Here is a 26,275-nt window from a genome sequence, read left to right as displayed (position 1 = left end):
AAGGCTGTAGTAAAATCCCACCCACTGGTTTGAGATACAGTCATTTTATGAGACGGAGTGGATGATTATGTAGATGACAGGTCCAGGGTAATAGGGGGATGCTAAAGTAGTGTTGTTGAAGGCATAATCTCAAATGAACCTCCACCCCTAAAGCCTCACAATCAGAAGACAGTGTATAAATATATTGAAAAATGTCAGGTACTGCTAGACTGTCCATGCAGTCAGAAATTGCATATGTCCCTCACAGCCTGTGTGACCTAGGACATGTCTCTCTGAGGGTACGTCTACACTGCAAAATTAGGTCAATACTATAGAAGTCGATTTTTAGAAATCAATTTTATACAGTTGAATGCGTATGTCCACACTAAGCGCATTAAGTTGGCGGAGTGCGTCCTCAGTACCATGGTGAGCATCGACTTACGGAACGGTGCACTGTGGGTAGCTATCCCACAGTTCCCGCAGTCTCTGCTGCCCACTGGAATTCAGGGTTAAGCTCCCAATGCCTGATGGGGCAAAAACGTTGTTGCGGGTGGTTTTGGGTACGTCATCAGTTGCCCCTCTCTCCGTGAAAGCAATGGCAGACAATTGTTTCGTGCCTTTTTTCCATGCGGATGCCATACTGCTTTCAGCAGATGGTGCAGTAGGACTGCTAACCATCATCATCCACCGCTTCTGCTGCAACTCCGCTTTGCTGCTGTTGTCTCAATAGTGAATTTCTCCATGTTGTCTGTCATGGGCTCCCGGGTACGTGTGTTCTGCGGAAAATGTGCGCAGTGCTAACCGTCGTCCTCCACCGCTTCCACTGCAACTCTGCTCTGCTGCTCTCATGAATCCACCTCACAGGTCCTCTCGTCATTCTCTATAAATAACTATTCTCGTGGCATCTGTCGTCAGCCACCACTTCCACTGCAACTCTGCTCTCCTGCAGACGCCATACCACAGCAAGCATGGAGCCCGCTCAGATCACCGCGGCAGTTATGAGCATTGTAAACACCTCGCGCATTATCCTGCAGTATGTGCAGAACCAGAACCTGCAAAAGCAGACGAGGAGGCGACGGCAGCGCGGTGACGAGAGTGATGAGGACATGGACACAGACTTCTCTCAAAGTATGGGCCCCGGCAATTTGGACATCCTAGTGGCAATGGGGCAGGCTCATGCCGTGAAACGCCGATTCTGGGCCTGGGAAACAAGCACAGACTAGTGGGACTGCATAGTGTTGCAGGTATGGGATGATTCCCAGTGGTTGCGAAACTTTCGCATGCGTAAGGGCACTTTCATTGAACTTTGTGACTTGCTTTCCCCTGCCCTGAAGCGCAAGAATACCAAGATGAGAGCAGCCCTCACAGTTCACAAGCGAGTGGCGATAGCCCTCTGGAAGCTTGCAACATCAGTCAGTCGGGAATCAATTTGGAGTGGGCAAATCTACTGTGGGGGCTGCTGTGATCCAAGTAGCAAACGCAATCACTGAGATGCTGCTATCAAGGGTAGTGACTGTGGGAAATGTGCAGGTCATAGTGAATGGCTTTGCTGCAATGGGATTCCCTAACTATGGTGGGGCGATAGATGGAATGCATATCCCTGTCTTGGGACTGGACCACCTTGGCAGCCAGTACGTAAACCGCAAGGGGTACTTTTCAAAAGTGCTGCAAGCACTGGTGGATCACAAGGGACGTTTAACCAACAACAATGTGGGATGGCCGGGAAAGGTACATGACGCTCGCATCTCCAGGAACTCTGGTCTGTTTGAACAGCTGCAGGAAGGGACTTACTTCCCAGACCAGTCGGAGATGTTGAAATGCCTACAGTTATCCTTGGGGACCCAGCTTACCCCTTAATGCCATGGCTCATGAAGCCATACACAGGCACCCTGGACAGTAGTAAGGAGCTGTTCAACCATTAGCTGAGAAAGTGCAGAATGGTGGTAGAATCTGCATTTGGACATTTAAAAGTGCGCTGGCGCAGTTTACTGAGTCGGTTAGACCTCAGTGAAACCAATATTCCCATTGTTATTGCTGCTTGCTGTATGCTCCACAATATCTGTGAGAGTAAGGGGGAGACGTTTATGGCGAGGTGGGAGGTTGAGGCAAATCGCCTGGCCGCTGATTACGTGAAGCCAGACACCAGGGCGATTAGAAGAGCACAGCAGGGTGCGGTGCGCATCAGAGAAGCTTTGAAAACCAGTTTCATGACTGGCCAGGCTACGGTGTGACAGTTCTGTTTGTTTCTCCTTGATGAAAACCCGCCCCCTTGGTTCACTCTACTTCCCTGTAAGCCAACCGCCCTCCCGCCTTCGATCACCACTTGCAGAGACAATAAAGTCATTGTTGTTTCAAAATCATGCATTCTTTATTAATTCATCACACAAATAGGGGGATAACTGCCAAGGTAGCCCAGGAGGGGTGCGGGAGGAGGGAAGCACTGGGTGGGGTGGTGGATGAGGGGAGGAGGGAAGGACAAGGCCACACTGCACTTCAAAACTTATTGAATGGCAGGCTTCTGTTGCTTGGGCAGTACTCTAGGGTGGAGTGGTTGGGTGCCCGGAGCCCCTCTCTGCCCGCTTTCTTGGGCGTCTGGGTTAGGAGCCTATGGAACTTGGTGAGGAGGGTGAGTGGTTATACAGGGGCTGCAGCAGTGGTCTGTGCTCCTGCTGCCTTTCCTGCAGCTCCACCAGACGCCAGAGCATCTCATTTTGATCCCCCAGTAGCCTCAGCATTGCATCCTGCCTCCTCTCATCACGCTGCTGCCACCTCTCCTCTTGCTCCCGCAACCTCTCATCTTGCTCGTCCCTCCTGTCCTCGCGCTCATTTTCTGTTTTGCTGGGCTCTGCCATTGTTTGCCTCCACGCATTCTGCTGAGCTCTTTCAGTGCGGGAGGACTGCATGACCTCAGAGAATATTTCATCGCAAGTGTGTTTTTTTCGCCTTCTTATCTGTGCTAGCTTCTGGGACGGAGATGATGGGGGAGTGTTGAAACATTTGCAGCTGAGGGAGAAAAAAAAAGGAGAGTAGTATTTAAAAAGACACACTTTAGAGAACAATGGGTAGACTCTTTCACGGTGAACCAAGCTGTTAACATTACATAGCGCATGTGCTTTCGGTACAAGGTCGCATTTTGCCTCTTATATTGAGGGCCTGCCGGATTGGTGTGAGAGATCACACATGCAGGGCCAGGCAAAAGAATTCGGCTTGCAGACAGCCATGGTAAGCCACAGTCTTTCGGCTTCTTCAATCTTCATAACGTGGGAATGGTTTCAAACAGCAGCTCCCTCCTTTCCGATACTAAGCACCCGTCGGGTTGATCATTTAAAAGGAGGGGCTGTGGTTTTTGGGTTAACATGCAACACAAACCCAACTAAACCCGCCCCCCCCACCAATTCTCTGGGATGATCGCTTCACCCCTCCTCCCACCGCGTGACTAGTATCAGGGAAGATTCCTGCCAGCCAAACGTGAACAGCTCAGCGTGAACGCCCTCTCCCCCTGCCCCACCGCGTGGCTAAAAGCGGGGACGATTTATTTTCAGCCACAGACAAATAGCCCAGCAGGAACGACCACCTCTGAATGTCCCCTTAATAATGTCCCTGGAGGATTTCCACTCCATCCCCAGACACGTTAACAGACTTTTCCAGTAGCTATACTGGCCTTGGGAGAGTTGGGAGGGTATTGGCTCCAGGGTGATAAACAGTTCCTGGCTGTCGGGGAGAACAGTTTCTCTGCTTGCCTGTTGTGCGCTATACTCCGCCTCCTCGTCCTTCTCCTCCTCATCTTCCTCATCCCCAAAATCCTCATCCCTGTTGCGTGAGACTCCCCCCTTGCAGGTGTCCATGGACAGGGGTGGGGTAGTGGTAGGGGCACCCCCTAGAATTGCATGTAGCTCATCATAGAAGCGGCATGTCTGGGGCTCTGACCCGGAGTGGCCATTTGCCTCTTTGGTAGGCTTGCCTAAGCTCCTTAATTTTCATGCGGCACTGCTGTGGGTCCCTGTTATAGCCTCTGTCCATCATGCCCTTGGAGATTTTTTCAAATATATTAGCATTTCGTCTTTTGGAACGGAGTTCTGATAGCACGGATTTGTCTCCCCATACAGCGATCAGATCCAGTACCTCCTGTTTGGTCCATGCTGGAGCTCTTTTGCAATTCTGGGACTGCACGGTCACCTGTGCTGATGAGCTCCGCATGGTCACCTCTGCTGATGAGCTTGCCACACTGATCAAACAGGAAATGAAATTCAAAAGTTCCCAGTACTTTTCCTGTGTACCTGGCTAGTGCATTTGAGTTGAAAGTGCTGTCCAGAGCGGTCACAATGGAGCACTCTGGGATAGCTCCCAGAGGCCAATACCATCAAATTGCATCCACACTACCCCAAATTCGACCCGGCGATGTCGATTTCAGCGCTAATCCATTCCAGAGGAGATGCTTCCATGCTGATGACACTCATTAAAAAATGTGTTAATTAAATTTGTAACTGAACTCCTTGTGGGAGAATTGTATGTCTCCTGCTCTGTGGTTTTACCCGCATTCTGCCTTATATTTCGTGTTATGGCAGTCTCGGATGACAACCCAGCACATTTTGTTCGATTTAAGAACACTTTCACTGCAGATTTGACAAAACACAAAGAAGGTATCAATGTGAGATTTCTAAAGATAGCTACAGCACTCGGCCCAAGGTTTAAGAATCTGAAGTGCCTTCCAAATCTGACAGGGACGAGGTGTGGAACATACTTTCAGAAGTCTTAAAAGAGCAACACCCTGATTTAGAAACTACAGAATCGGAACCACCAAAAAAGAAAATCAACCTTCTGTTGGTGGCATCTGACTCAGATGATGAAAATGAACTTGCAGCAGTCCGCACTGCTTTGGATCGTTATCAGTCAGAACCCATCATCAGCAAGGAAACATGTCCTCTGGAATGGTAGTCAAAGCATAAAGGGGCATACAAATGTTTAGCATGTCTGGCACGTAAAATACCTTGCAACACTGGCTACAACAGTGCCATGCAAATGCCCGTTCCGACTTTTAGGTGACATTGTAAATGAGAAGCGGGCAGCATTATCTCCCGTAAATGGAAACAAACTTGTTTGTCTGGGCGATTGGCTGAACAAGAAGTAGGACTGAGTGGACTTGTAGGCTCTACAGTGTTACACTGTTTTATGTTTGAGTGCAGTTATGTAAAAAAATAATTCTACATTTGTAAGTTGCACTTTCACAATAAAGAGATTGCACTACAGTGCTTGTATGAGGTGAATTGAAAAATACTATTTCTTTTATCTTTTTTGCAGCACAAATATTTGTAATAAAAAATAATGATATAAAATGATCACTGTATACTTTGTATTCTGTTGTAATTGAAATCAATGCATTTGAAAATGTAGAAAACATCCAAAAATATTTAAATAAATGGTATTCTATTATTATTTAACAGTGTGATTAAAACTGTGATTAATCATGATTTTTTAAATCTCGTGATTAATCACAATTAATCTTTTTAATCATTTGACAGCCCTAGGTACAAGCATACTTGCCATCTGGCTCTAGCATGCACCAGTCGAGGAAACAATTGTGCAAATGAAAGAGGAAATCTCTATCTAGACTATTTCCATCCTCTATTGTTTGTTACTCAACCCATTTGTTATAGAGACAAATATGTAAATCTGAGGATTGCAACACTGCATTGTGACATGTTCCTTTTAACATTTAATTTTAGCAGCATGAGAGGGATATGCAATTCAGAAAAATCCCAGTTCAGATGAAAGCGGAAACCTGTGATACTGAGGAGACGATGTTTTTACCATAAAAGGAAACAGATCAGTTCAATGACCCTACAGGTTTGTGTTCTGTTGTGTGGGGGTGATCCAGTTAGATTTCTACTCCTGCTCTCTCACTTCTCAGGACCTGGTAGGGTCTGGAAGTCCTGTGGAGGATGTTTCCAGTGATCCAGGTAATTAGAGCTTTGTGCTGCCAGCCATGAATCCCAGGCTTGATTCCTGGTCTTTGGGCCTTTGCTCCATGGTGTGCAGGAGTCATATTTCCCTATTCTAAAGGAATCCTAGACTGGGACATTCTCTGCCAGTGAGAAGCTGCATATTGATAAAGTTCCCTCCTTGAACCCCAGATCATTATATTTATTTATATAGCATCTTTTAAAATGAGGTTTGATGGTTCAGCTACGGAGACCCTCCCCTAGCATAACACTCTTTCCACCTCAGCGTGTGAAAGAGTATTTGGAAACAGGCAAAGTTAAGTAGTTATGAATAAAATAACTCAAACAGGGAAGACTCCAGCACTGAGAAGACTTTCCCCTAGCTCGATGCAGACTGGAGCTTGGGACACCGAGCAGGGACAATACATCTGGTCTTAATTACCTTGGTGGGACACAGGGTAAGAGCTGATCTTGCAAATACATTGACCCTAGATTACCAAGGTGCTTATATACTGGAAATATGACCCTAAAGCAGGGGTAGTCAATAGGCAGACCGCAGACCAAATCCGGACCACCAGATGCTTTTGAACAGACCCTGAAATCTTTTTATTTACTTATTATCATTATTATTGTTTTTATTATTTTCTCTGGAGTCTTGTCCTTGACCAAGAAATTTGGACCTTGATAAAAAATAATTGACTGCCCCGGCTCTAAAGTGTTTAACAGAAAAGTGCTGATTTAATGCTAAGTCCCCATCTAAACCACAGCTTTTCACCATGTCACTAACAAGCTAAAGGCACCACTGGCTGAAAATATAGTTTGTGTTCACTGTGCACATGGTCAGTAGTTTATTACTAATCCATGAATCTTAACCATGCATCATCCCTGACCGTGGCCTAAAGTGGTACATGGCTCTGCTCCTATCGGGGTAAGGCACATGGTTATTTTGCTGTTTGGATGGGCTGGGTACCTCCAACCGTGTCCTTCTCCATTCCCACTTAAGTCAATGGGAGTTGGGATCATTCACAGCACTTGGCAGGGTCCGGATCAAAGCTTTTAGCATTGCTTGTCAGTTATCACAAGACTATTGAGAAAGTTCCCTCAAGAACCTCAGATCAAGACATTCCTGGCCAGCCAACACTGATGTACTGATACCTTTATTCCTTAAAACAAGGAAATAAGAACATTTTGTTTGCTGAAATCTTGCAGCTACAACACACTTTCAATTCCTCAAACACAGTGTTCTCCACATGACTAAAAGCATCCCCATGACTAAAAGCATCCCCCGCTTTCCTCCCTATCTCTTTCCTCCCAAATACACACACATGGGCAACTGGTGTTCAGAAGGAGAGAGCCTATGCCCTGTTCTTTATAAAAAGGATAAGAATATGATATGTGCATGCTTCATTGAGAAACCAAACCATAGGAGTTTGTGAAAGGGGAAAGCCAAGATCTGGAAAATGCGCAGAACAAGAACATTTAAAAAAATGTTTTACAGTATCTCCTTCACCAAGTACACTGCTTAGCAAGACTGTAGGGATCCCAATCACTTGCATTCACCATGCAAGACAAAGTGATCATGTCATAAGGCTGGTGGGCTAGGTTGCAATGTTGGCCTCTTCACATCATGCTGTTTTATCGGTGTGCAAAAGATGCTGCAATTGCTATGTTTTAAATTAAGAGCTGGATCCTGGCCCCCTGCCCTGGCTCACGTGCACCACTCCACTGTGTAAAGGGGCTGTGAATTGACCTAACCAGCCAGCTGAGAATTTCCCTGCCCTGGGGGAATCTCAGTGAGACATACCTCACCCACACCCTTGTAGCCCTTCGCACAGAGGATAAAATTGGTGGTGTGGCCAGAGCATTCCTGCACTCTAGCCACCCTGGCTGCTGAATCAGCCCCATGGGAGTTGTTACCAACTGGTGCAAGTTAGAGCAGCTCTGTGGTTACTCCACCTTGCTTTGGAAAGTGAAATGGTCCAGGACTTGGGGAGCACAAAGGTGATGTAGTCACCTTTGTTCCATTAGGATATCCTGGATGAAGCACAGCATGACCTGAAGATCAGGGCCTGTGACTCCAGAGACAAAGTAGGGAAAAAAAGTGTGTTTATTATGAGAGCTAAACTCAGCCACACACACACAGGCAAATGGTATTCTCATTTTTTTCTGGTGCTCAGTCCACACAACTACCCCAGCAGGATAGAGTGTGATGACATTCTCAACCAATGAAACTCAAGACCACAAGATCTAACACTGTAACATCAGACAAATTTGTTACTTAGCAACAACCAAAAGCCTTTAACCCTTTGATGGATGTCATCATCACATGAATTTGTGTTGCAATGCAGCGTAGCAAAGTCTGAAATAAATGTGTGGATCTTTAACTGTCATGCAAAGCCATAGGCTCATAGGACACATCATGGAAAGTTAGGAATATATAAACTGTGAATTTAGGGGCAGGTGACTGTAGAGTGCAGATGAAGGAACAGGGATGAAACCAGGTATAAAAATCTAATTTGTGTGAAAAAAATTAAAGGCGGGGTTCTGGGTTGTTCCTCGCAAGGGACAGGAGAGTTTTGAGGTGGCAGATTTGAGTGCTGTTTTAAGTGAATTTGGTGCAAACGAAGTGTGTCAGATCAACCACTCCTGGAGACAGAAGTCTTTTACTTATCTTCATGGTAGGTACAGCCAGGACAGTGGAAATGCAAGACTCCCCCTAACCCCACCAATGTGCCTCAAATCTTGTCCTGGATAAGTCACCTGTACGGACAAGAGAAGAGCTCATTTTCTTTGTCCCATTCAATCCTTGGCCTCTCTAAGACTGCCATCGAGGTTAACAAATAGTGCTACTTATTATGGTGATGATTTTGGTGATATGGGCTCCTCACTAAGAACTGGGCTGAGACTGCTTATTTGTTTCCCACAGAGGCCACTAAAGAGCCAGCAAATGGTGGTAACTTTCAGCAGTGTGAGACAGAACTGGACCCAGAGATCTGTATCCTACAGATCTAGGAAAAGGGCAAATGAGCATTCCAGGTGCATTTGGTTAACATTACATTACATTACAATGTGCCGTTCTGTCCCCCACAGAGCCATTTTGTAGCAGTTGTGTCCCTGACAGCTGCCCAGGAATTCCAGGAATGTGAAGTCACCGTGTGCTTCCCCCTCCTGCTCCAGCCTGTCGGCAAGAACAGGATATTCACCATAGAGAAAAAGAGACACGTCTTGTTATCAGGAAAAAACACTCAGTCAGCGTCTGCAATATACTCTGATTAACCATATGGCCACCAGGGCTTCATCATCAGGAAGCCAGGGGACATTAGCTTGGGGGAAAGGGCATCAGGGAGGCAGTGGGCTACATAAATTTGCTCAGCTGGCACTGAAATTATCCATATAGCACTGGAAAAGAATAAAAGGAATAATGGTAACCCCTTGCCAAACTGCAATGTCAGCAAGAAGTTTTATTTACATCAGAATCCTCCAGAACCAGCTGAGATGAGATTATAGACTTACAGAGAGAATAGCAGATGGGATGCACTGAGACACAGAGGAAAAGTCCCATCAAAGGGGTCCAGGGAAATAATAAACTACAAGAGTGGAACTTGAGCCATTTAAGTCTCTCCATTATCCACCCATAACGTGGAACTGCATCCTTAATATAGGAACAATTTGAGGATTAAGTCACTAATATAATAGCTGTCCATGAATCTTCTCCCCATTCGCTGCTTCTTGTCCTCTTTCTTGATGTAGCGTCCCACTAGAAACAGATGGATGGGGACCTCCTTGCAACACTTCACCAGAGATAGGCAGATGGCTGGGACATTAGTGTAAGTTTTCACTGGAAACAGCACCTCTAATGCCCAGTAATGCACTGCAGAACTGAAGTTGGGTATAAACTTGTAGGGGATTGAACCCCCAACATCTTGGCTCTGCGGTGAATGATTTTGGACGGACTGCTGCAGTGATGCCCTACTGGGGTGGCCAAACTTACTGACCCTCCGAGCCCCATACGATAATCTTCAGAAGTTTGAGAGCCACAAGACCGCCCTCCCCGCAGGGCAGAAGGCCCTAGCCACACCATCCCACCACAGGGCAGAAGCCCCAGGCTCCTCCCCACCCTCAATCTGGTAGGCAGAGAATGGGGGGCGGGCATAAGGGGACTCCACAAGCCACATTTTAACTGTAAAAGAGCAGTATATGGCTCACAAGCAGTGGTTTGGCCATGTCCCTAAATGGCAGTACCTACCAGTGCCCTCTCCCATCTCCCTGATCCACATAAACATCTCTCATTTCCAGCATAGCCTCTGCAAATATGTCCTGTCTCAGGTAAACAGGATTTTGCTGCACTGGCTGACCTTGTTTACCTCCCTGAAAAAAAAACTCATTGGAATTTTTCCTAGGAGCTGGTGAGTCACCTCTTAGAAATGTGCTGGCCGTTCCATACTGAGTCATTCCTATTATACTCCCCCAGCTCACTGTCCTGCAACAGAGAGTCAAGGCCAAACAAGAACCCCCTGCTATCCCGATGATGTAACGTGCTCTCTGTCAGCCCAGCAGCGACTGCCCTTGTTATTGCTGTGGCAATTGTCTCTGCAAAAGGAAGTGAGGCCTACTGACCAGGCATTCTCTGTGCCACAACACAGGAAGCGCACTGAAAAATTAACCACGGGCATTGTCAACTCCAAAACCACAACACAAAACAAACCAAAAAAAAAAAAAAAAAAAAGACTTCACAAGAACAATTACCAAAAGAAAAGAAAAGAAAAAAGGCCAACTAAACTGGAGGAAGGCCAAGGACCCCGTGTTTTCATTTCACAACACAATACACATTAAATAATACTTCCTTCTTGCAAGAAGGCCCTTGTGGGGCTGTTTTTTTTTTGTTTTGTTTTTCTTCATTACTGGAAGGGAGTCCATCCATATCAGTCATTCTCAGCCACACCACGAGGTCAGGATGAAGGTCTCTTCAGCACTGCTCCTCTGCACCAAGCATATCAGCTATTCTCAGCGCCACTCGGGAGCAAAGGCTGCTTCTCTCTGACCACCAGCCCTTCCCAGCCCCATTGCAACACAACGGTCTTCAGAGTTGCTTCTGCTCATCTGTCATCCTCAGCCCTCCTGTAGAGTAAAGGTTTCTTCCGCCCTTCTCTTGTCCATCCATCCATCCATCCATCTCAACTGTGTCAGCCCCACCGCAGAGCCAAGGTCTCTTCAGCATAGCTATTATTCATCCACAGGAGCTAGGGAGACTATCTATGCCTAGGAGCAATGTGGACTAAGCCTCCTCAGTGCTGCCCTTCTCCATCCAGCAATATTCGTAGTTCTCACCTCCACTGCAGTCCTCTTCAGCACTGCTCCGCCTGTGCACTTCCAATATGCTACTGCAGTCATAACTAGGCGCTTCTCTCTGAATCTGGCAACCGCATCACCACTCCCAGGCAAAGATCTCTTCCTCACTGCAACTATCCATCCTGCTGAAGAGTAGGTCCCAGAACCTCATCACACTTGGTCACTGTGGCTCAGCAGGACTGTGACACTAGTTAGCCAAGTCCTGTGTCCACCGCTGGCCTCATCTGCTGGGAGCTACTACATATGTACAGGTGGCGCTCCTAGTGCCATTTAAGATTAAGGTTGCCTGACACTTCCTATGATAAGACTGTTTTCAATCGCTTTTACTTTGCCAGACTTTAACTGTTTAGGATGAAACTTCCCATGCTGAGTGTCTGTCTCAGGCTGAAATTTTTTGGAATGCTTAGGCTAAAGTGGTGCAGCTCTTTCTAAGAATGAGACTAGAGGAAAATATGATGTTTTACCCATTTAAAAATAGTCTTACAACTGTTTCGCTGAGAAGCTCTTGTACCTCCATGCTTTGGAGAAGGAACTTGAAATTTGGTAGGGGCATCACCCTGGTGTTAGGGATGTGCCTTTTGCCATCTCTGTGAAACTATGCTCAAATTGGGCACAATTATGACTTTGAAAAATCTCAGTTTTCACGTGGGCAGTAGAGATTTGCTGGAGTTTGGCAGCTAAATTCCCCAAAGATTCCAGCGGTGCTGAGCATGCACCTTCCCAGGATTGCAGGGGCTGAGTACGACTTTCCTTGCAAGTAATGCTCCTGGCTGCTTGTAGCTGCTCTGATGCCAGCCACAGGAACTGGGAGTGGGGGGATGTCTCTCTTGTGCTATCAATGCTCCTCCTGTTGGCATCCAGGCTGCATGGATGAGGAGGAGGACTCAAACCAACTCGAAGGCACAGGAGTGAGGAACAAGATGAGACATGGGAGAGGAGAGGTGTGTGTGAGGAACAGGGGGAGAAGGGTTGAGAGATCCAGAGGTTGTGGGTAGGAGCCACATAGGTGGGGGCAGGGAGGCAGGAGCCTGGGCATAGAGGGGGGGATGGGGAGGAAAGAGTGGGATGGTGGCAGGAGCCAGGGTGGGTGAACTGGATAGGTGCAGAAGGGGATGGGGCAGGAGCTGGAGGCTGGATGGTTTGGTTAAGAGCTACAGCAGACTGGGAGGGAGGAAGGAGCCAGGGTTTTGGGGGGTGGATAGGAGCAGAGTGGGAGGGAAGCAAGAGCTGTGGGGTAGAGGGTAGAGAAGAGCAGATAAAGAGAGAGATTCGAAACAGGGCATGGGAAGTGGGTAGGAGCAGAAGAGGGAACCAGGGGAGAGTGAATAGGTGCAGAGAAGAAAGGGGGCAGGAGCTGGAGTGCTGCAGACAGGAGCAGAGAGGAACAGAAACAGGCTACGGACAAAAGGATCCATAACTCCTGGAGAACACTTCCCAACAGAACCTGGAATTGAATCCAGAAGTGCTCAGTCTCAGTGTGAAACCCACTGGCAAAGTGTATGTCTCATCCTCCTCTAGTGACTAGTCCATCCAGAGGATGACACCTCCTGCTGCTACCCCTTATTCCATTAGTTCCAGTGGTGAAGATCTTTTCTGTGGATCTAAAGGTTCAAACCCTGGTAATAAGCCAAGCTGGTGGTCTGTATGGTTCCCTGTTACAGAATTCCTGTTTTTTGTGTTTTTTTTTTTTAATTAGGAAATTATGCTATAAAACTGTGTTAAAAGAATGTCAAGGTTGCAAAGTCAAGCATTACAAAGTTAGGGAACACCAGAATTAAGGTTGCCTGTGCAACCTTAATTAAGCCCTCTTGTGTGTATGAATTATAATACAGCCTTTAATATATGGTCACATATTATTTATTCCACAGGACCACTGGCTCATTCAGTGAATGGCAGTTATTGAGTATTTCTTTTTACCCTCCACATTCAGTAACAACCCCAGGCCTTATTAAATGCTCCTCTCAAACTTCTCTTATGCATACTCCCCTTATCAAACTACCTACTCCAAACACTATTAGGTGTGGATGTTTGGTGTAGTAATCAGTTATTTTGGAAGGAAGTTGTTTGGTAAAGGAGGTGATGAAAGGTTAACATCCCTAGGTTAGTAGAGTTAAATTTGGGGGGTGTGGTCTGTGGTGTAAAGTAGTTGTGGTAGTGGTACAATGGTGCTTGGGGGTGGAAGTTAAGAGGCTATGTACTGTTAGGTGGCTTAACTTTCCATTTCTTTGCTTTTGTGGTTTTGTGTCAGGCATGTTATATGTGTAGCAACCTTAGCAGTTTAATGATATTTTTGTGCATTAATTTCCTAGTTTTTCTTACATTTAAGTGATGAAGTTTTATCCATTCAACAGAGAACATTAATTGACTGGTTACTGTGTTGTGCACAAACTTTCAGTTATAACAAATAAGGGCAAAAAATGACCCTAAATCCTGATTTTTATTGAACCTCCTATTTCATTAGATCCACTCAAGGGTCATCTCTCTGCAAAACTTTGTGTAGGCAGACAATGTTTTTTAAAAGTCAGACTCCAATGGACAAATATGAACCACAGCCCTATTTCAAACATGTACAATTTAAACTTTATGAAAATAAATCAAACAAAAACCACACAGAACATTCAAAGGGCACAAAAAACTAACTAACACTGTATGGAAAGGCCTCTTACATGTAGAGAAAACCAGGAATTTATACCCTGTTTTTAGCCCATTTTAAAAAGCAACCATAACTGTCGAAACATGAACAAGCATCTCCATAATATTCTGCAGATTATAATTACTGTATCTAGCATAGCTCATAATTCTAGTTAAACCAAAAGGAGGGGAAAAGGACTCACATCAATTTTGGGATGAGAGTCTGTTGCACAGCACCATTTGGCACAAAGTGTTCCTTATGCTGTGAGAATTCCCCCACCCTGCCCATGTCCTAACTCTGACTCTTTCCCGTAGCCCCCACCTCATCCCCTCTACCCCAGACAGCTGCAGTATTTGTTTGAAGGCGAGGAGCTGCGGTGAGCTGTATCCCAGAGACATGTTGGGACGCAGAGGGAAGAGCGGAGAGATGGATTCTACTTGTCAACTCATGATAAAATATGGTGATAAAACCAAAAAAGTTCAAATTTTGTGGTTTAAAAAAAAATAAAGAACTTGGCTAAGCCTCTAGACCAGCTGCTTCCTACCTAAATAAGAAGCATGTATGATGCACAAAAAGGAATATCTGACATCCCAATCAATTAGACAAGGGGGAAAATGGCTCATTTTCCTTCTCAACATATAATTATTGTAGTTACAGAGGATTTCAAGGACATCTGGTGTTTTGGCAAAACTGGATTGATGACCCAGGAAAATAGCAGGAAAATGGCTGAGTTACCAGTTCGGATTGAAGTGCACTGGCACAACAGCACGTAGAGGTGTGTCAGGAGAGAAATAGCAGGGGATGCTGCCAATCAGGACAGGTGTGCCTTAGTAAAACAGTGAATAAATATCTGTTTGTGATGGTTGAGCCAGAGCTAGCATCAAGAGGAATTGTTTTGAGACAGGATCTGGACAAACTGGAGAAATGGTCTGAAGTAAACAGGATGAAATTCAATAAGGACAAATCCAAAGAACTCCACTTAGGAAGGAACTATCAATTGCACACATACAAAATGGGAAATGACTGCCTAGGAAAGAGTACTGCGGAAAGGGATCTGGGGGTCATAGTGGATCACAAGCTAAATATGAGTCAACAGTGTAATGCTGTTGCAAAAAAAGCAAACATCATTCTGGGATGTATTAGCAGGAGTATTGTAAGCAAGACACGAGAAATAATTCTTCTGCCCTACTCCGTGCTGACCAGGCCTCAACTGGAGTATTGTGTCCAGTTCTGTGTATTTCAGGAAAGATGTGGACAAATTGGAGAAAGTCCAGAGAACAGCAACACAAATGATTAAAGGTCTAGAAACCATGACCTATGAGGTTTGGGTTTGTTTAGTATGGAGAAGAGAAGACTGAGAGGGGACATGATAACAGTTTTCAAGTACATAAAAGGTTGTTACAAGGAGGAGGGAGAAAAATTGTTCTTCTTAACCTCTGAGGATAGGACAAGAAGCAATGGGCTTAAATTGCAGCAAGGGCAGTTTAGGTTGGACATTAGGAAAAACTTCCTAACTACCAGGGTCGTTAAGCACTGGAATAAATAAGCCTAGGGAAGTTGTGGAATCTCCGTCATTGGGGATTTTTAAGAGCAGGTTGGACAAACACCTGTCAGGGATGGTCTAGATAATACATAGTCCTGCCTTGAGTGCAGGGGACTGGACTAGGTGACCTCTCGAGGTCCCTTCCAGTTCTATGGTTCTATGAAAGTCTAAGGATTCAGGTGCATCACCAAAACTATGCAGGGGAAACTTGCATAGCTCCTACTTGTGCTATATCTGGCTTTGGAAACTTTTATAAAAAGTTATCCATGGGAATAAAGAATATACAGTGGCCTAGATGTCTCAGGGGATTGTAAGAGAACACAGAGTCCTATTAGAATTCAGTTCAGGACATTTCAATAGTGACTGAGAGTTGGTACAATCTGTTGTCTGTTTTGGACCTTATATGAAATGGATTGGGGATCTCATTCCAATTGCCAGCGATCAAGTGCCCATGTCACAAAACCCACCATCACAATTAACTCTGATTGGCATCCTAATGCAACAATTCAGTAGAGGCCAAGTATTGCATAGGGTACAGATGCTGCATTATCTATCACTCCACAGAGGGGGCCCTTACGGGTAAGGATTTACACACAGTAGGCCATATGCTGGCCCTCCCCCTGGCCCTTTTGTGCCATGCCAGCAATGCAAAGGGGTTGGAAAGTTGCTCTAATGTGTCAGCTGAGAAATCCTCAGGAGCAGGAGAATCCTATACCACACCCTTTTAGTTCCCTTCATATAGTGGGTGGGACGAAGAGGGGGCACGGGAGAAGTGTGCTGTGCTCTGGAGACCCCCAGCAGGCTTAAGAGCCTCTAGGGATCCATTACAGAATCTGAGAGACGGTCTAAGGCTACTCCAAGTTATTCTAGCAACCACACTCAAGGGTTTGGGGGAGTGCCAAGATGGCTCAATAACATCTTTGCCCCCCAGCCCCCACTTTCTTCATCATTACTGAGCACAGCTCTGATGCAGCTGAGGTTCGTGGACATATGAGCCTGATACTTCACTCATTTATAACAATTTTACATTGGTGTGACTGCAGTCCCTTCAGTGCTATCGCTCCTGATTTATATGGGGAGAGCTGGAGACACTGTATGGGGAAGCTTGACTGCTGCTGCCTTTGCTGTACCTGTTCTGTGGCAAAACAGAGGACTCCAGCCCTGGTCTACACTACAAACTTATGTCGGTAGAGCTATGTCGCTCAGGGGTGTGGAAAATCCTCACCCCTAAGTGACACAGACATACCGACCGAACTCCTAGTATAGACAGCACTATGTTAATGGGGGGGCTTCTCCCCATGCGACCGCCTCTCGGGGAGGTGGAGTACCTATGTGCTTATGGGAGAAGCTCTCCCGTCAGCATAGGTAGCATCTTCACTAAGCACTACAAAACTGCACTGCAGCAGCGCTGTAAGCGTAGACAAGCCCTTAGTCTCCAATGCTGTCAAGACAGCAGCTTTCATCAGCACTCCGTTCACCCGCTCAAAAAAGAGGGGCAGGGTGAGAGGGAGGCCAGGGGGAATTACAGAGATTACAAACCCCAGCCCAGATCAAAAGGAGCCTCAAGAGAGTGCACTCTCCCTGAAACTTTAGGCATATAGCGCCACCTAATGAGCAATTAGCTTTCAGACATGAACGAAGCACAAAATGAATGTAAACCAAATCAGAATGGTAGCATTTTATATCCCCTATGCACTGGTATAAATGACTACACAAGGTGCAAAGCAATGGTGAATCTGGCCCTATGTCCCCTTCTCCCCACAGCTCTGCCTGTCCAGCCCATGCACTCAAGTCTGTGGACCAATCAGAGAGAGGGTGAGATTGTGGTGCTGGCTCATAGTTCTCCTCTCCTTTTCTTTGTTGACAGTTTCAGAGCCATCACGGAAGGCCATGGGGCACCAATGCACACTTCAGCTGGGAAAGGCGATGGAATGCCGTTCCAACCTGTTCTTCCCACTCCAGGTCTGAGTCCTGCTTCAAAGTATGCCTCAACCACCATCCTGGCAAGTTTATAAATAGTAACTTAGCCATAGGCCAAAGTGCCAAAAACAAAATATATTACAATAAAACTTAAAACTAAATCAAAAAAATTAAACTACCAAAATACATGTAAATACAGATGAAAAAGAACATAAAACTAATTAAACCACGTATAATCACCGTGCCACTTGCCTTTCCCTTATTTTAGCGGCTGACCGTGCAAATAGGACAACCGCTTAGATCACAGTTACATTGTCAGTTCCTAATAAATATTCTGTTTTCTGAGAGCTCACAACTGTATGAAGGAGACTGCACAGATGGTGGATTAGGCCCAACTGCCACACCGGTACACCCCACTGCCACCCTCACAAATCTCCCAGCATCCACCCCTCAGTCCAACCACTCACACAACAACACAACCCCCATACACAATAGCCTCAAACATCACTCCGTGCAACAGCATGGGCTTTCAGCTACTTAACTGTATAATAGCCCTTCACACTTCCTAGTGCCTTCCAGCCACACATCTCAAGGTGCTTTACAAACATTACTTAAATAACCCTGACAACATGCCTGGAAGCCAGGGAGATAATATTTTTCTTGTTTAACAGACAGGGAAACTACAGAACAAAGAAGTGAGCTGTAGCTCATGAAAGCTCATGAAAGCTTATGCTCAAATAAATTGGTTAGTCTCTAAGATGCCACAAGTACTCCTTTTCTTTTTGCGGATACAGACTAACACAGCTGCTATTCTGAAACAGAACAAAGAAGTTAATTCACTTGCCCAAGGTCAAGTAGTTAGTCAATGGTGGAGCTGGGACTAGAACAGATCCTTCCTCTACTCTAACCACCAGATTTCACTCTTTCCCAAGGAACAATAAGGAAACCCGCCACCATATGGGGGCACTGGAGTACTCATCTGTGTCCTTGGCTCAGCTTGAGTGATACTCATTGGGCAGCTTCCCATACTCTACCATTTACCATCTTGTTGGTTTCAGCAGCTCCTTCTCATCTGCTGGGCAGCGCAGGAATGGAATTTAGGTTGGTTCCCAGTTGATTAGGAGCTGAGCAGAGCAGTTGCAATATTAGTAGTAAGATAATATTAATAACATCCATAAAGAACTAGACCTACCATTTAACCAGTATGTAATTACCAGATGGAACCCAGCATTTTATACGATGAAATATCTAACAGAAAATGAACAAACTTTCCATGTTGGTGTGAATTTGGTGCTTGTGGAAATTGCTGATTTGACAGATCCAGTGATCAAAATCCTCAGTTTATCCACAGAATAGGGACAGCATGGGAAAGGCATGTTTCCTCAAACTGCCCCATCAACATGTCTCACGCTGAAGAGACCACTGTAGAGATGAGAGGGTAATTCACTTGCATGCTCGTTCAGTCCTTGGACTTCAGAGATGCTCAATAAGGGGGCCAATTGTGGTGTTTCTTATGATCTGAGCACTAGGAGCTTGACTAAGACCGCCAAATTTATCTCAGCTAGTGCTATGACACCTAACAGCGATCCGACGATAGCAACTTTCAGTCACTCCAGACCTGGGCAGACTTTGAACCACCAATCTACATGCGAAAGATGCTATAGCCCAGTAACAATTCCCCTACGCCATCCAGTCCTCACAATAAACTTCTTTGAGCGTTGTCTGCACAGAATACCTGAACGTCTCATCACTGACCCCTTTGCAATGGAGGAATTGGGAATTTATATATTCCAGCCATTTCAAGAACTAACAAGAGAAATTAGTGCTGGCTAAAACCGCTTCTCTGTTGTGCTTTCTGCAGTGTGCACTTTGAAAGTGTATGTTCCACTCTGAGGCATAAATACTATGAAACAGAAATAATGAACTCTGTGATCAGAGTGGGATAAAATATTGAATTGGAACAAGGTTATATACTCTTTGTGGTGGATACACAAACCCCATGCTGGATCTCGACAGAAAGGGGTTAATGGTCTAATCCTGGTAACTGAGACTTAAATCAGTCCAGTCGCCACAGCCAAAAACATCAAGCCTGATACAAAGATCTTCCAGCTGTAGTTGATAATCAGGAGGGAAGATGACATAAAGGGGAGGAAGTATAACCTAGAGTTAGCTATTCTGATAGTGGGAACACACATCCTGATGGGAACACACATCCCCAGAAGGAGATGCACCTAGGGATTAGAATCTGTGTTCACCTGTACAAATTGGTGAGGATTCTTATCAAGCCTTCCCCAGGAAAGGGGGTGTAGGGTTTGGGGGGATATTTTGGGGGAAGACGTCTCCAAGTGGGCTCTTCCCCTGGTCTTTGGATAAGACGCTTGGTGGTGGCAGCATACTGTTCAAGAACAAGGCAAAGTTTGTACCTTGGGGAAGTTGGTAATACTTGGGGAAGTTGGTAACCTAAGCTGGTAATAAGCTTAGGGGGTCTTTCATGCAGGTCCGCACATCTGTACCCTAGAGTTCAGAGTGGGGAAGGAACCTTGACAGCCTACATTTGGACTATATATTCTTTTTCTTTCTTGTGGATCTTACCTCAATCCATTCCCAACTTGGGCTATGGTACTTGTATGGTTGTTTTGCTTGTTGGTTTTGAGTAAGATGATTGTTTTTTCCAATACTACTTACAAGTATCTCATTCTTTTTGGCCATCGCTGTGTCTAGCTGACACTCTACTGGTGTGAAACCCCACTGCAGATGCTGTGCCAGAATATTAAGAGAGTTAACTGAAGGCTCAGATTTGAACACAAAATCACTCTCTGGGCAGGCTTGTGTGTTCCAAGGGTTCTGGGTTAGCCTAAATTGACACCAGTTTGGCAGGAATCTCCTACTGCATTCTTTCCATGTGCTTTTACAAGCAATAAAATTAAAAATACAAAACAAAAAGTCCACACCATACAGGGTAGTTTTTCTGATTCCCCACAGCTTCCTGACTTGGCTTCTAGTCAACACAGCCCCTGTTGGCCTCTTCCTTTTCTTTTAAGCTGTTGAGCCTCTGAACGCTGTCTGGGAACTAATTCCTGAAACTCCAAGCTGTGACTTGCTCATCTGGGCCCTCTCCTAGGGATAGTATTGGCATGAGATATGGCAGGGCTTTGGAGTCACTCACCGTCCATGGAGTGCCACAAGACCTGTATCTCCTTATTCCAGTAGGTGGTGCTAGCTAATCTGTCTAGGATCTTGGCTTCCTAGGCCAAAGTGGTATTAACTTTATTTGTGGCATTCAGAAGGCAAGCTCTGATGTCAATTAACTATTTTACTGTGTGGTCCCCCAGCTCTTGTGAGGACATGTATCTCCCTGAATTGCGGTAACGAGAGTTCCATACAAAATACACCTGTTCAGGCAGACATATATAAACAGTGCTATCTACTGATAAGACCATAGCATTGGTCATAACGGTGTAAGCTCAGTAAACTTGCTGATATGCATTGTAAATGGCTTCCTGAGTGCAGCTCTTACTGGTTGCCAACTCTTGTGACATTACGGGACAATGGCAGCGCAGTGCTATCAGGTTGCCAAGCCTTGCTTCTGTTGCAAGGTCACTACTTGGAGCTCTGCCCAACAGCATTCCTTCAGGGAGGCTACTCATTTCTCCTGAGGCTACCTATGCTGATCATTGCTGCAGCCTTCTCCAAGATTAGGTTTTGTAGAGTGCAACTGACCATGAATAGATGTTAGTTATTAATATCAGTGTCTGCATCAACTGCAAGTTAAATCACTTCGTCAAAGAATAGTAGCCATTTAAAATGATAATCACTATGAGCTAAATCCTGCCTGTAGTGCTTATTCTTATCTTACTCAGGCAAAACTCTCACAGCAGTTAGCTGGGATTTTGACTAAGAGATTCTGGATTTGGGTTTACACATTTGAATGAGATAATGATTCTGAGGAAGGGAAGGAGTGAGAGCAGCAGAATAAGGACAATGGATTTCAAAAAAGCAGACTTTAACAGATTCAGAGAACTGGTAGGTAAAGTGTCATGGGAAAAAAATCTAAGGGATAAAGGAGTTCAGGAGAGCTGGCCATTTCTCAAGGAGATCATATTAAAGGCACAACTGCAAACTATCCCAATGGACAGGAAAGATAGGAAGAACAGTAAGAGATCAATATGACTCCATCAGGAGCTCTTTAATGACCTGAAAATCAAAAAGGAATCCTACAAAAAGTGGAAACATGGACAAATTGCTAACAAGGAGTACAAAAGAACAGCACAAGCATGTAGGAAAAATTCAGAAAGGCTAAGGCATAAAATGATTTACACTTAGCAAGGGACATAAAAGGCATTAAGAAAAGGTTCTTTAAATTTATTAGGAGCAAGAGAAAGATGAAGGAAAGTCTAGGTCCTCTACTTAGTGAGGAAGGAGAGCTAATAACTGATGATATCAAGAAAGCTGAAGTGTTTAATTCCTATTTTCCTTTAGTCTTAACTAAAAAGGTGACCAGATACTCAACACAATTAATACTAACAATAAGGGGGAAGGAAAGTAAGCCAAAATAGGAAAACAACAGGTTAAAGACTATTTAGATAGGTTAGATGTATTCAAGCTGGCAGAGTACTTAAGGAGCCAGCTGAAGCAATATTGGAACTGTTAGCGATTATCTTCTGGAACTCCTCCAGGACAGATAAGGTCTCAGCAGATTGGAGAAGGGCAAACATAGTACCTATCTTTCAAAAGGGGAACAAGAAGGACCTGGGGCATTACAGACCAGTAAGCCTAACTTCAATACCTGGAAAGATACTGCATAACTGCAACAAATTATTAAACAATCAGTTTGTAAGCACTTAGAGATTAATAAGGTTATAAGGAATAGCCAGCATGGACTTTTCAAGAACAAATCATGCCAGATCAGCATGATTTCCTTCTTTGACAGGGTTACTGGCCTAGTGAATGGGGGGAAGCAGTAGATGTAAAATATCTTGATATTTAGTAAGGCTTTTTACACAGTCCCACATTCTCATAAAATGAGGGAAATGTGGTCTACATTAAATCACTATAAGGTGGGTGCACAACTGGTGGACAGCCCATACTCAAACAGTAGTTATCAATGGTTTGTTGTCAAACTGAGAGGGTGTATCTAGTTGGGTTCCGCGGGATCAGTCCCAGGTCCAGTACTGTTCAATGTTTCCATTAATGACTTGGATATTGAAGTGAAGAGTATGTTTACAAAATTTGTGGATGACACCGAGCAGGGAGGGGTTACAAGAGCACTTTGGAGGACAGGATTAGAATTCAAAACAATCTTGACAAATTGAAGAATTGGTCTGAATTCAACAAGATGAAACTGAATAAAGACAAGTACAAAGTACTACATCTAGGAAGAAAAAATCACATACACAACTACAACATGGGGAATAACTGGCTAGCTGGTAGTACTGCTAAAAAGGATTTCGGGGTTATAATGGATCACAAATTGCATATGAGCCAACAACGTGTTGTACATAAACACAGGAGGTATTTGTTCCGCCCTACTCAGCACTGGTGAGGCCTCAACTGGAGTAATGTATCCAGTTCAGGGAGCCTCACTGCCATAAAGATCTAGACAAATTGGAGAGTCCAGAAGAGAGCACCAAAAATTATAAAAATTTAGAAAACCTGACGGACAAGGAAGGGTTACAAAAACTGGGCACAAGTGGCGGCGGTACTTATAACAGTCCTCAAATATGTTAAGGGATCTCATAAAGAAGATTGTGATTAATTGTTCTCCATGTCCACTGAAGGTAGGACAAGAAGTAATAGATTTAATCTGCAGCAAGGAAGATTTAGGTTAGATATTAGGAAAAACTTTCCAACTACAAGGGCAGTTAATCTCTGGAACAGGCTTCCAAGGGAGGCTGTGGAATCTCCATCATTAGACGTTTTTAAAAATAGGTTGGACAAACATCTAGCAGGGATGGTCTAGGTTTACTTGGTGCTGCCACAGCGCAGGGGGCTGGACTTAATGACGTCTCAAGGTTGCCCTCCAGCCCTACATTTCTGGGATTCTATGATAATATCTGCTTTGAATTGTTCTGGTATTTAATAGTTTAAAACCACTTGCATATTGGGACCCTACACCACCGTGTATTTTAGTGTAACAGCACTTTAAATCATGTGCTATTATGGCACACTTAAAGTCATAACAGGCATATTTTCAAAAAAGATCTCAAATCTACCTGTCCTAGATATGCTATGAAACAGTATTTTATCATAAAATTGCTTTTCAAGCACTTCTAAAATAGACTGCAGGATCTGAACACCTTGGTTATCTGTCTTAATTATACCTAGTCAATATTAAATGAATCTTACTAGCCTTTACCTGGTATTCAAGTTGTAAAAACCATTATTTTCCTTCCCCTTCCTCTTTAATTTTCCTCTGGATAGATGACCAGAGGTAGAAAAAGTGGAATCCCACTTCAAACCATTACTACACTCCAGTGATTAGCAACTCCAGTGACAATAAATGTAAACCTAATGTAAATTATTTTCTCTGACATATAAGATAAAATCGAGTGAACATGTTTGACAAAAAAAATTATTTAGATGGTTTATCTCTAGAGTTCAAAAAGATGTACCACAAATTACATCTATTAGATGTCTTAAATAAGGATTATGAACCCTATCAGCAATCCTTTCCTTTGGAAATAGCCAGTGGTTTTCAACCTTTTTTCATTTGCAGGCCCCTAAAAAGTTTCAAACAGAGGTGCAGACCCTTTTAGAAATTCAACCTGTGGTCTGTGGACCACTACCATAGAAGTCTTAGACTGAAAACTAACTGAACAGAATTCAACTATAAACGTTATGCAGTTGCTTGGCATGGCATGGCATTTGATGCAGCATGAGAAAGGGCGCTAAATTGTTGGCTTCTACGGTAACACTTCCGGGTTTTGACCTGTAGGTGGGAGTATTCACATACTTTTGATAGATCAGAAAAATGGAATGACTACTCTGGGATCTAACATAGTCTGTGGCCCCCCAGGGATCCGCGGACCACAGGTTGAAAATCACTGGTCTAACTGAAAGCGGTGGAACTACTCATGTAAATAAAGGCTACTTGTCTGAGCAAGGGTTGTGATCAGGCTCTTCACCATCATAATCATCACACAGAAAACAGCCAACTTACACATTTTGTGCTGTCTTGGAATCAAACTGGAACTTCGCTGCTACACTGATGTCATCTGGTGCCAAGAATTAATTTGCAGTCATTCCAGGTGAGATACAAGTGCCATTTCAATACCTGTAATACCAGTGATATAATAAGTGACATTCATTAAACTTGAAATTTTAGGCAAATATTAATTTGGGGATTTTGTGATTGTGGATAAATAAATGATACTAATGGGGTCAAATGTGACCATTTCTATTGGATTACCCTAATTTATAGCGACACTGCCAGGTTGGTCAGGCCCCAAATGCAGGTTGCTTAAAATAAAAGTTTGAAAACTTAGTATTAAAAATGTTCACAAAATATTTCTTAAATGTCAATGAAAACAGTGCGCGTTCAAAATTCAAGGAATATCATCTACTAAAAATCATCCTGTAAATCTTTTATGTTTAATGGCTTAGATTACTAAACATTGACATTTTAAAAATTCAATTTGGTTCTTGCTATTCACATGCTGCTTGTTTTTCTGCGTCTGTCTCACACTGAACTATGTCAATTTTATTATTCTCATTCTCAGGATCATAGTGCTACAATGTCCACTACAAAGGAAGTTGTTTAAAAATCGGATGGATTTGTTGCAGTTCAGAGAAATGTTTCCAATTTGTTCATCTTTTGCTTTCTGAAAGCTTGTGTACCTCAAACTTAAACTTTATGCCAAATTTAAGTTACTGCTGCCCTTTAAAACATTCTCTGTAGAATCTGAACCCCAAAACTATTGAAGTTTGTGCAAGTGCATGAGAAAATGAAACAGACTCAAAATAAATGTGAAATTGTAAAGTCTTATTTCACCATGCAGTTCAGAAAATAATCAAATATTGGTGGTGAAAGAAATTTTGTTCTAATTTTAATAATCTAAGTTGTTAGATGGTGGTTAAGAAACTTTTTAAAATGACTTCTAACCTAACAGTGTCTACTTAAAACTCAGCAAAAAGAATACAACCTCTACGCTATGCTATTTGTGCAGTTTTTGAATGAGCGTGTAGCTGCAGTAAATATAAAAACTATTTGCAAGTTCAAATGAAATAGATCAAATGCAACATATTTAAAGCAGATAATTAAATAAAACTTCCCTCCCTCACTTTTTTGAGGAGTTCAAATGTACCTGCAAATTACCCCACGCTGTATATTAGTCTGCTCCTCACATAGGCGTCCTTTTCTCTAACATTTCAATTTATGTAGCAGAATTCATACCAAAGTCCTCTAAAAACTTACATACATACAGCATCAAAGAAGTGCAGCCACTTCTCCCGGAGCTTGCTACAGCTGTTTGGTGGCGGCAAGCGCTGGGAGGTAGGCAGAGGAGCGGGGACACAGCACGCTCAGGGGAGGAGGCAGAGGTGAGGTGGGGCAGGGCGGGGAGCTTGGCTGCCGGTGGGTGCAGAGCACCCACCAATTTTTCCCCATGGGTGCTCCAGCCCCGAAGCACCCACGGAGTCAGCGCCTATGCCCCCCACGCCCCTAGTTCCAGCACCTATGACCCCAACCCTCTGCCCCAGCCTTGAGCCACTCATACCCAGCCCCACCACACATCCATATTGGCACACATAATAAAATTCATTCCGCACCTGGGTGGGAAAAATTAGAGGGAACACTGCCCCAGCGTGGGGACACCCCAGCCCCTCTCCTAAGTGACCATGACAAGGTTGGGGGTCGAGCCCCTCAAGAATCTTGGGCCCAGCCTTGGGGTTACAAGGACTCTGCCACACAGGAAA

At 44.4% G+C, this 26,275-nt stretch overlaps 1 long non-coding RNA gene across 2 annotated transcripts in view; it reads right to left on the bottom strand.

Moving 5' to 3' along the window:
• Positions 1-2,427: 2,427 nt before the first annotated feature.
• The window catches only part of LOC141986040 (uncharacterized), a 36,177-nt gene continuing 12,329 nt past the window's right edge, over positions 2,428-26,275 (bottom strand). For both annotated transcript variants that reach the window (XR_012639112.1, XR_012639111.1), the window contains exons 2-3: positions 24,522-24,635; positions 2,428-2,982 (exon numbers count right to left, since the gene is read on the bottom strand). This is a non-coding gene — a long non-coding RNA (uncharacterized LOC141986040). The remainder of the gene's footprint in view (positions 2,983-24,521; positions 24,636-26,275) is intronic.

The sequence above is a fragment of the Natator depressus genome, chromosome 1 (genome assembly GCF_965152275.1).
Source record: "Natator depressus isolate rNatDep1 chromosome 1, rNatDep2.hap1, whole genome shotgun sequence".
NCBI lineage: Eukaryota > Metazoa > Chordata > Testudines > Cheloniidae > Natator > Natator depressus.
The sequence above is the reverse complement of the archived record's forward strand: the minus strand, read 5'-3'. Positions and strand labels throughout refer to the sequence as shown.